Here is an 11402-nt window from a genome sequence, read left to right as displayed (position 1 = left end):
CTAGGGATGGTGCCAGGTTTCCTCCAGATGTGACTCTTGGCATTCAGGCCAAAGAGTTCAATCTTGGTTTCATCAGACCAGAGAATCTTGTTTCTTTCTTTGTTCTTGGGGACCTTCCATGCTGCAGACATTTTTTGGTACCCTTCCCCAGATCTCTCTACACAATCCTGTCTCAGAGCTGTACGGACAATTCCTTCAACCTGATGGCTTGGTTTTTGCTCTGACATGCACTGTCAACTGTGGGACCTTATAGACAGGTGTGTGCCTTTCCAAATCATGTCCAATCAATTGAATTTACCACAGGTATTTGTATTTTTCATCAAGGACTCAAATTATATTTTCTATATTTTCTTTTACATTTCTAAAAACCTGTTTTCTCTTTGACATTATGGGGTATTGTGTGTAGATTGATGAGGGGGGAATACTATTTAATCCATTTTWGATTAAGGCTATAAAGTTAACAAAGTGGAAAAAGTCAAGGATCAGAACTTTCCGAATGCACTGTATGTGACGTAGTACGCAATTTCCGGGGACTACTTTTGGCTACTTTCATAACTACTGGCTAAAAAGTATACAAAAGTACCAGAAAATCTCTAACTTTGTACAATTACCATGTTTGGTTATTTAAATGTCGATTTTTCTGTAAAAGAGCATCATAAAATGTAAAATTTGAATGCCAGGTTTTCGTTCATCACTTTTAACCATTTTGAAACTGGTGGTTTCCTTGCTGTGGGAAACTAGAGAAATGTTCCCAATGGAAAATGTACATTAAGTCTGTCTGCCAATTCCATTACAGTTAAGCCTTGCATGGCAAACACGTGGTTGAGATGTGGCGATATTCCCTGCTGATTTTTTGCAATATATTAAAAAAAAAATGGATTAGCCTGTAAGACCATGTTGTATTTGTCACACAATCTGTTGCTTATCGTCAAATGATCTTTGATTTTCTTACCTTGACCTTGAATGAGACTTTGGTTGTGGTCAAACTTTTGAGTGAAGACATTTTATTTTAGGGCTGGATTGAATCGGTAGCGCCGAAGATCAGCGTTATAGCATGATTGAAATTTAAAGGTAATGTTTCCATGTTCGAGGAGACTGCATACCTCAGCTCTATTGGAAATCGCGCTATAGCGCTGAACTTCAGTGATATGGTTTGATAAAGGTTGTTGATTTACTCTCCCCTGTCCACCTACATGGGTATTTGGTGCCCTCTGCTGACAACTTACATTGAAAACACAAATTACTTTCTTTAGAGTTTTTTTTAGACCCACTCCCAGTACAGTGACATCTCATTTAATTTGTGCACTATACAGTATATACCTTCTTTACTATATGCATGCAGCACATTCCTTAACACTAAGCTATTAGCAGTAATTTGTGAGTGTATGTCATGTACTAGGAATGCACCAATATGCATTACTTTGGAAAAGCTCTTTAGACCCACTCCTAGTACTGCAACAGTTGAGTGAGAGTGAATAACATGTTAATTTTTGCATTGTATTTTTTTATTTGGATGAAGTCAAAGTTAAGACAAAGGTATTTGTCATAAGCCCYGTATAACACAATACACATCAAAATAGAATATACACATCCAAATACACAAAAAGCTAAATGTAATCAATCATAAAACACATTCTTCAGCTGTCTGAAATGCCCTAAAGCCTGGATGGGCATCTGCGATCAATTTCCAAACAAACAAAAATGTTGGGGGGTGGGACTCTGTCGGGGTTCAAAACTGCAAATGTTTCTCTCCTCCCCATGGCAACGTGTAGAATTGCAGAAAACTCGCTTTAAAACTGCACAATTTTCTCTACGCCCTATGGCAAAATATGTACTAGAGGCACCAATACCTCAAATTTTAGAGTAGAGAGTTAGCATCTCTGTGATCAGGTCTGGTGACTCATGACTAATTTAACAATGAAGTAAAGCAGGAATAAATTACCTTAGTGGTCGCTTAGGGCAGCAGGGTGCCCTCGACCCAGTTTATATATACATTTTTTGGAACTGTCCGAGTCTCCATTTACTGTTGAGAGTTAAAATAGTAGAATACAGAAGGTGCAATTTCAAAATTTGGTTGTCCATCAGGTGTTTCTCTCTTGTCAGTCACTGACAGTCAATTAGCCATGTCAGCAAAAAAAAAATGGATTGGTCAATTTAGTCTAGCCAGCTATCTAAAATTGTAAACACAATACCCCATAATGACAAAGCAAAAACAGGTTTTATTACACCATGCTTCACCGTAGGGATGGTATTGGCCAGGTGATGAGCGGTGCCTGGATTCCTCTAGATGTGAAGCTTGGCATTCAGGCCAAAGAGTTCAATCTTGGTTTCATCAGACCAGAGAATCTTGTTTCTAATGGTCAGAGTCCTATAGGTGCCTTTTGGCAAATTCCAAGCAGGCTTTCATGTGCCTTTTACTGAGGAGTGGCTTCTGTCAGGCCACTACCATAAAGGCCTGATTCTTCCATTTAAGAATGATGGCGGCCACTGTGGTCTAGGGGACCATGTTGTATTTGTCACACAATCTGTTCTTTATCGTCAAATGATCTTTGATTTTCTTACCTTGACCTTGAATGAGACTTTGGTTGTGGTCATATTTTGGTATCCTTCCCCAGATCTGTGCCTCGACACAATCCTGTTTCAGAGCTCTACGGACAATTCCTTCGACCTCATGGCTTGGTTTTTGCTCTGACATGCACTGTCAACTGTGGGACCTTATATAGACAGGTGTGTACCTTTTTTAGAAAACAACTTTGTTTTAAAATCAATAGTTAGCGACCCAGGATTAGTTTAAAATGGCCCGTGACGTTGTTTGTGAAATTATATATAAAATGCGCGATTCCCAATAGAAAGAAAAAAAGGCATCTCCAGTAATATGGGTCTTTTTTTAACCTTTTACAGTATTGTTTTTATAAACAATGTATAAACATTCTTTAGATCGGTAGGGCTGAAAATGTATCATATGAAACGGTACTACGGTATTCTAAAATGTTGGTATCATAGCTATCATGACATTTTGGTAGCGTGATATTACCTTGGTACAGGTATACCAGGATCCGAAGTGGGGCAGCGGTCTAAGGCACTGCATCTCAGTGCTAGAGGTGTCACTACAGACCCTGGTTCGATTCCAGGATGTATCACATCCGGCCATGATTGGGAGTACCATAGCGCCCTATGGCGCAGAATTGGCCCAGCGTCGGCCGGGTTAAATAAGAATTTGTAGACATAGAGGACTGAGAATATGACCCCTGATATATTTTGGGATGCCTTTTAAGGTGTACATTAGGGGAATGATAATGTTATACTCAGCAAAAGTTAAATCTGATTTAGAAATATATAAAAAATAAGAAAAAAGCACTTTAAAAAATTCTGAACTTAAGCATGAATACGATCTTTTACTTCTGAAGAGAGCCAACAACTACAGGTTAAATTCAAATGAAGCATCTTCCAGAGCTCACAAAACGAATACATGCTAAACCAGTATTAATTTAGAAAAATAAAGATACAACAGCGGTAGTTAGAAACAACGTGATTTAATGACAATTTAAAAAAACTTCTATGAAAGTTGGACGAATCCTATAGCCTTCTTAGACTCAACTCAATTATCAGCACACACAAAAAAAATCACTAAAAACATAGCACCCAAGAAGAAATGTTCGATACTGTTAAAACATTCGCATGGAGAAAGGCACCAGGAATGGATGGCTTTCCCATAGAATTCTATTGAACATTTTGAGACCGTAGCCCCCCTATTTACACAAATGACAACACACGTCACCCAATTCAGTACTTCCTAGTTCAATGTATCAAACAGCTATTTCAGTTTTATTAAAACCAGGAAAATATGGAGTCCCTTGCTGATTGTAAACCCATAAGTTTAATAAATTGTGACAAAATAATAACAAAGCTTATAAGCAATAGAATGGCAAGTCTTACCAGACTTGATACATATCACATGGTTTATAAAAAATAGACACAGATTTATCAATAATGGCTGTTGATGCCGAAAAGGCTTCCGACTGTCTTGAATGGTCTTTTTCTTTTATTCTAAACTTGAGGCTTTCAACTTTCCAGCTGAAATAATAAATAATATAAACAATATTGTATAAATGTCCTAAAGCAAAAATATACACAAATAATACATCTGATGAAATTGCTTTAGAAAAGGGCACAAGACAGGGATGTTGCACTGGCAATTGAACTGCTTGCAGAAGTAATTAGACAGGACCCAAACCTAACAGGTATTGGTAAATGAAACTTATTTGCAGATGATCTCCTGATATACATGACCAATATTGAAAACTCAATGCCACTTTGCTAAAAAATATTTCTGGATATATAATTAAAGTGGATAAAAACGAAATAATGTTAATAGAAAAAAGATGAATAACTCACGATCTACTGCAATCCTTTTAGTGGACCACAAAAAATAAATATTCTTAAGAAGTGACAAACAAATATATAAAGATAACTTTATTCCATTACTCAACAATATGAAAGCATATCTAATTAAATGGAATAATCTTCCCTTAAATCTTACAGGTAGAATAACCTCTTTAGAATGGTATGACTGACAAAGTTTTTGCATTTATTTTCGGTAATACCAATTTATTCTTTTAAGTATACTCTGCCATAAGACTTTATATGGGCAAATAAAAGTTACGTTTTACATCTTCAATCTGTAGGTGGTTTTAACCTTACATACTTGGAATTGTATCAACTCGCTACCCAAGGTTTTTACTTGCGACATATAGTTAAATGCACTAAAGAGGAACAATTGGTATATATTGAAGATATATATCAAGAGATATTCTAATCATCCCCAGAATATTTTTGTGTCTATTTTCAAGGTACAAAGCTAAGAACACTATAACAATATGGGGGAAAAAAGAAACGTAATTCTACAAGAGTCAATATCACTCCCTACAAACAGAGACTTATGAAACGGTAAATGACTTGGTAATAGGAAATAAATGTACGGTGCATTTGGAAAGAATTCAGACCCCTTAACTTTTTCCACATTTACTTACGTTACAGCCTTATTATAAAATGGATTAAATAAAACATTTACCTCAATCTACATACAATACCAAATAATGACAAAGGGAAAACGGGTTTTAAAAAATGTTTGCAAATTATTAAAAATAAGCAACAGATTTACGTAAGTATTCAGACCCTTTTGCTATGAGACTTGAAATTGAGGATCAGGTGTATCTGTTTCCATTTATCATCCTTGAGTCCACCTGTGGTAAAAGCAATTGATTGGACATGATTTGGAAAGGCACACACCTGTCTATATAAGGTCCCACAGTTGACAGTGCATGTCAGAGCAAAAATTGTCCTTAGAGTCCAGACAGGATTGTGTTGGCACAGATCTGGGGAAGGTACCAACACATTCTGCAGCATTGAAGGTCCCCAAGAACACAGTGGCCTCCATTCTTAAATGGAAGAAGTTTGGAACCACCAAGAGACTCTTCCAAACTGAGCAATCGGGGGAGAAGGGCCTTGGTCTGGAAGTGACCAAGAACCCGATGGTCACTCTGAATAGAGCTCCAGCAAACGGCAGAGTCATGCCTTAAGTGTAAAACTAATGACTCAATAATCCATGCTTTGGGAATGCTATTAAAGTCCAAAAGTTATGGGTGGAGCTAGAAAGTTGTCTGTCAGAAGTATTACAATGTAAACTTACTTTTAATCCATCTGTCTGCATATTTCAAGACATAGCATATGGGGGTGTAGTGAGATACCTGGACGATTTTCTTTCAAAAAACGTATACTAAAAACTTGGAGTGAGAAATGTTTTATGCTGTATCTAAAAATCCTGGTACAAAGTTTATTTATTTTTTAAACTAGGCAAGTCAGTTAAAGAACAAATTCATATTTACAATGACGGCCAAAGTTCTGCTTCAGCCAATTACAAATGTTGACATAGGTGGACGTGAACAAACACTTTTCCATCAGATCGTCCTTAACAAAGTCAAGCACTCTTATCATCCTACAGATGGCAGTATTACAGTAACAAGTTAAGTTTATCGCGAGTCCGGACTTAAACCTACGTTGGTGAACATCCACACGAGGAAAGTTTTTGTTTATCGTTCTACTGTACACCTATTCAGTGGCGACCCGTCATTCAGGGCAGGTGGGGCAGAGCCCCACTTGTTTTGAGCCCCACATTTTGGGGGCTTGCTTGTTTTGCATGTTATTTTGGCATTAATGTGTGTCACATATCAGTTTCCAAACAATGTCAAAATGTCTTGTGTAAGGCTGCTCCAAAATGCAGGTGTTTCAGCCTAGCTCAGTGCTTTCTGTGGTGGTGGGGCAAGCCAGCAGAAAATACGGAGCAATGCACCGTGATTGGCTCAGTGTTCTGTTACTCATGGGGACACTACGTCACCGCCAAGTCTAAGGGTAGAGCTCTACAATTCTAGCCCCTTGGGTGCTGCCATGGAGTTAAATTAGAAGTTCCCATCCAAGAAGGCTCAAGGTCTTTGGCCGCAGATAAAATGACGACAAATTACGTTATATCTACAGTAGCTTTGATTGGACTGATCATGTCAACATCATACTTTCAAAATCTTAGCTAGCAGTCATCATGAATCAAGTTGACAATCTACTGGCAAATCCTTTTTAATCCTTGTCATATGAAGAGAAATAATGAAGAGAAATTATAGATAAAATGTATCAGTGCTCATCAGCCATAGGACATAAACATTCCACAACAAGTTGGAAATCACAAATTCAACAACGAGTGGTTTGGAAGGAATCATTGGCTAACATTGCAAATCATTAGCCTGCTATTTAGTGGAGTGGCTATGTGGTCCCAAATCTAAGATTAAGGGTCTCTTTTCCTAGTTTAAAATTATAAACATTCAACATTGGCCATGCTGTCAATTAAGAATTTGTGGCGCACTGAAAACAACTCGGAATTGCAAAATCTGCCTTTAGTGAGTTCAAGACAACTGGGAACTTGGGGGGAAAAACGAGCTACGACTGGGAAAATACGTTTTGAACTTTCATCCAACTCGGAATTGGAACTCGKGCCACTTTCTACAGCTACGACCTGAAGATCACTGACGTCATCATGATTCAACTTTTTTTTTGAGTTCCCAGTTGTTTTGAAAGCACAATAAATCCAAAAAATGCCAGGCTGATGACAAAGTTTGATGACAACATTTGCCCACGAAGGACCACGGCGCCACCTTCCTGTTCCAAATGAGCACAGCACAACAAGGTGAATCCAAACATGTCATGTATGCTGCTGCATAAATTATGTAATATGCCAGGGAGATGTGTATACTGTAGCTAAGAAAGTAATACTATTTTCACCTCTTCATTTCACCTACTGTTCTGACTTGGTGGTTCACATGTAGCCTATAACCTGTTAAGAAATGTAATCATCAAATATTGTAAGAGCTTTCATTGTCTGCTTATATGCCCCCTTTATTTATCCTACGGTTCTGATTTGCTGTACAGGGAGAACACTAAGAACTGCCAATGTTCTGAATTCTGTTGCTGTACATTTCAAATGTGCTGAACAAATAGTTATATTCACTACGTCCATCCTTTCTCGTTCATTAACGTCTTAATCGAAATTACGGATTGCCTCTTATTCGCTTGTCATCCCCTTAGTCCATAGTTTGTACATCTCAATTGTCAGTAGAAACCACATTTGTTTAAGCAAGTCAGACATATCAGCTATGTTTTTTTTAAAGGGAGTAAATGAAGCTGAATGAACTGTTTCACTGCCAGACATAGCTCCTCTGATAGCCAAGTGTAGCAGTGGTATAGTGCAATTAATGTATTGTTTGCTTAGTGTTGTGGCTTTTATTTTTTGCCCCACCAAGATTCACATGCTAAAATTGACACTGCACCTGTCAAGCCACCAGGGTCTGACAATCTAGATGGAAAAATACTGAGGATAATAGCAGATGATATTGCCATTCCTGTTTGCCACATCTTCAATTTGAGCCTACTAGAGAGCGTGTGCCCTCAGGCCTGGGGGGAAGCTAAAGTAATTACGCTACCCAAGAATAGTAAAGCCCCCTTTATTGGCTCAAATAGCCGACCAATCAGCCTAGTAAACTTCTGGGAAAAAATGGTGTTTGACCAGATACAATGCTATTTTACAGTAAACAAATTGCTAACAGAATTTCAGCATGCTTATAGGAAAGTACACTCAACAAGCACAGCACTTACACAAATGACATGTTGAATGCACCGCGCTGTCTGTCTAAACAACTAGCACACAGCTCGGACACCCATGCATACCCCACAAGACATGCCACAAGAGGTCTCTTCACAGTCCCCAAGACCAGAATAGACTATGGGAGGCATACAGTACTACATAGAGCCATGACTACATGGAACTCTATTCCACATCAAGTAACTGACGCAAGCAGTAAAATTTGATTTTTTTTTTGAAAAAAAGAACACCTTATGGAACAGCGGGGACTGTGAAGCAACACAAACATTGGCAAAGACACACACTTACGATAACATACTCAATATACATACACATGGATTTAGGAATGTAGAGATGTGGTAGTGGTGGAGTAGGGGCCTGAGGGCACACAGTGTGTTGTGAAATCTGTGAATGTCCTGCATGCTATTAATAAAGTGGTAACACACAACCATTCAATGCTTTCAGGGTGTGTTCATTGTTATAGTGACAACTGCAAAAAATATTTCAAACAATTAAAAGGATATAGAAATGTATTTACATTTACATTTACATTTAAGTCATTTAGCAGACGCTCTTATCCAGAGCGACTTACAAATTGGTGCATTCACCTTATGATATCCAGTGGAACAACCACTGAGAGAGAATTGAACTGTGGCACCCATACGACTGCCAGAGGCCCGGACAACAGACCCTCCGATTTGACACACTGAACTCGATGCCGAGAAGAGTTGGTGAACTAAGGCGAGGAATCATTGAGAACCAAGGCGTCGAGTCCCGATGAGGATGTGGTGATGACAGAGTCAAAAGCCTGTGCCAGGTCAATTGAATACGGCTGCACAGTATTGTTTCTTCGATGGGGTTAAGAATCGTTTTATGACCTAGCGTGCTGAGGTGCACCCTGACCACCTCTGAAACGCAGATTGCTAGCGAGAAGGTATGGTGGGATTCGAAATTGGGTCGGTAATCTGTTTTGTTGACTGGCTTTCGAAGACCTTAGAAAGGCGGGTAGGATAGATATATAGGTTGTAGCTGTTAGGTCAAGAGTGTCCCCCCTTTGAAGAGGGGGATAACGCAGCTGCTTTCAAATCTGGGAATCTCAGACGACACGAAAGAGGGTTTGAAAGGCTAGTAATAGGGATGCAACAATTCATGGCAGATATGTTTTAGACAAGAAGGTCAGATTATCTAGCCCGGCTGATTTGTAAAGGTCCAGTTTGCAGCTCTTTTCAGACATCAGCTGACTGTATTTGGGAGAAATGAGAAATGGGGAAGCCTGGGCGAGTAGCCAGGGGAGGGCAGTGCTGTTGAACGCGGTAGGGGTAGCCAAGGTGGAAAGCATGGCCAGCCGTACGAAAAATGCTTATTGAAATTCTCACATTCATAGTGGCATTTGTCGTGGGTGACAGTGTTTCTATCTTCAGTGCAGTTGGAAGTGGGAGGCAGGTGTTCTTATTTCTCCATGGACTTTACAATGTCCAGAAATTTTTTGAATTTGTGTTGCGGAAGCAAATTTGCTTGAAAAGGCTCGCCTTGGCTTTTTCTAACTGCCTGTGTATATTGGTTCTAGCTTCCTGAAAGTTGCATATACACGGGGGCTGTTCGATGCTAATGCAGAACGCATAGGATGTTTTTCTGTTGTTAAGGGCAGTCAGGTCAGGAGAGAACAAGGGCTATATCTGTTCCTGGTTTAAATTCTTGAATGGGCATGCTTATTCAAGTGGTGATGGAAGGCATTTCTTTTAAATATCAGGCATCTCTACTGACGGATGAGATCAATATCCTTCGAGGATACCTCGGCAGGTCGAGTTAGAAAGGCCTGCTCGCTGAAGTGTTTCAGGGAGCGTTTGACAGTGATAGGTGGAGGTCGTTTGACCGCTGACCCATTACGGATGCAGGCAATGAGGCAGTGATCGCTGAGATCTTGGTTGAAAACAGCAGAGGTGTATTTGGAGGGCAAGTTGGTTAGGATGATATTATGAGGGTCCCGTGTTTACGGAATTGGGGTGGTACCTTGGTAGGTTCATTAATATTTTGTGTGAGATTGAGGCATCAGGGCTTAGATTGTAGGATGGCGTGGGGTTAAGCATGTTCCAATTTGGTCGCCTAGCAGCACGAGCTCTGAAGATAGATGGGGGCAATCAGTTCACATTGGTGTCCAGAGCACAGCTGGGGCAGAGGGTGGTCTATAGCAGGCGGCAACGGTGAGAGACTTGTTTTGAGAGAGGTGGATTTTTAAAGTAGAAGTTCAAATTGTTTGGGAACAGACCTGGATAGTAAAAACAGAAACTCTGCAGGCAATCTTTGGCAGTAGATTGCAACACCGCCCTTTGGCTCTTCTATCTTGTCTGAAAATCTTGTAGTTTGGGGAGAAAATGTCAGAATTTTTGGTGGTCTTTCTAAGCCGGATTCAGACACGGCTAAAACATCCGGGTTGGCAGAGTGTGCTAAGCAGTGAATAAACAAACTTAGGGAGGGGCTTCTAATGTTAACATGCATGAACCAAGGCTATTACGGTTACAGAAGTCATCAAAGAGAGGCGCCTGGGGAATAGGAAGTGGAGCTAGGTACTGCAGGGCGTGGATTCACCTCTCATGCACCAGAGAACAGAGGAGGAGTAGGATAAGGGTACGGCTAAAAGCTATGAGAATGGGTGCTACGAACGTCTAGAACAGAGAGGTAAAAGACGTTTCTGGGGGCGATAAAATAGCTTCAAGGAATAATGTACAGACAAAGGTATGGTAGGATGTTGAATACAGTGGAGGTAAACCTAGGTATTGAGTGATGATGAGAAGAGATATTGTCTCTAGAACATCAGGTGATGTCATCGCATATGTGGGTGGTGGAACTGAAAGGTTGGATATGGTATAGTGGCAGGGCTAGAGGCCCTACAGTGAAATAAGCCAATAGAACACTAACCAGACAGCAGATGGACAAGGCTATTTACATTAAGGAGAGGCATGCTTAATCGAGTGATCAATAAGGGTCCAGTGAGTAGAGGTTGGTTGGGGTACGGCGATCAGACAGCTGGCCGGGTAGATGGCTATCGGTAGCAAGATAGCATAGGATGGAGGTCTATTTTAGACACCTGGCGTTTCGTCGTTTCAATGCTTTCAGGGTGTGTTCATTGTTATAGTGACAACTGCAAAAAATATTTCAAACAATTAAGGATATAAAATGTATTTAACTGTAGAAATTCAACAGCAACAGCTGATTGTGGCCT

The sequence above is a fragment of the Salvelinus sp. IW2-2015 genome, linkage group LG11 (assembly GCF_002910315.2).
Source record: "Salvelinus sp. IW2-2015 linkage group LG11, ASM291031v2, whole genome shotgun sequence".
In the NCBI taxonomy this organism is placed as follows: domain Eukaryota; kingdom Metazoa; phylum Chordata; class Actinopteri; order Salmoniformes; family Salmonidae; genus Salvelinus; species Salvelinus sp. IW2-2015.
This window is presented reverse-complemented; position numbering follows the sequence as displayed.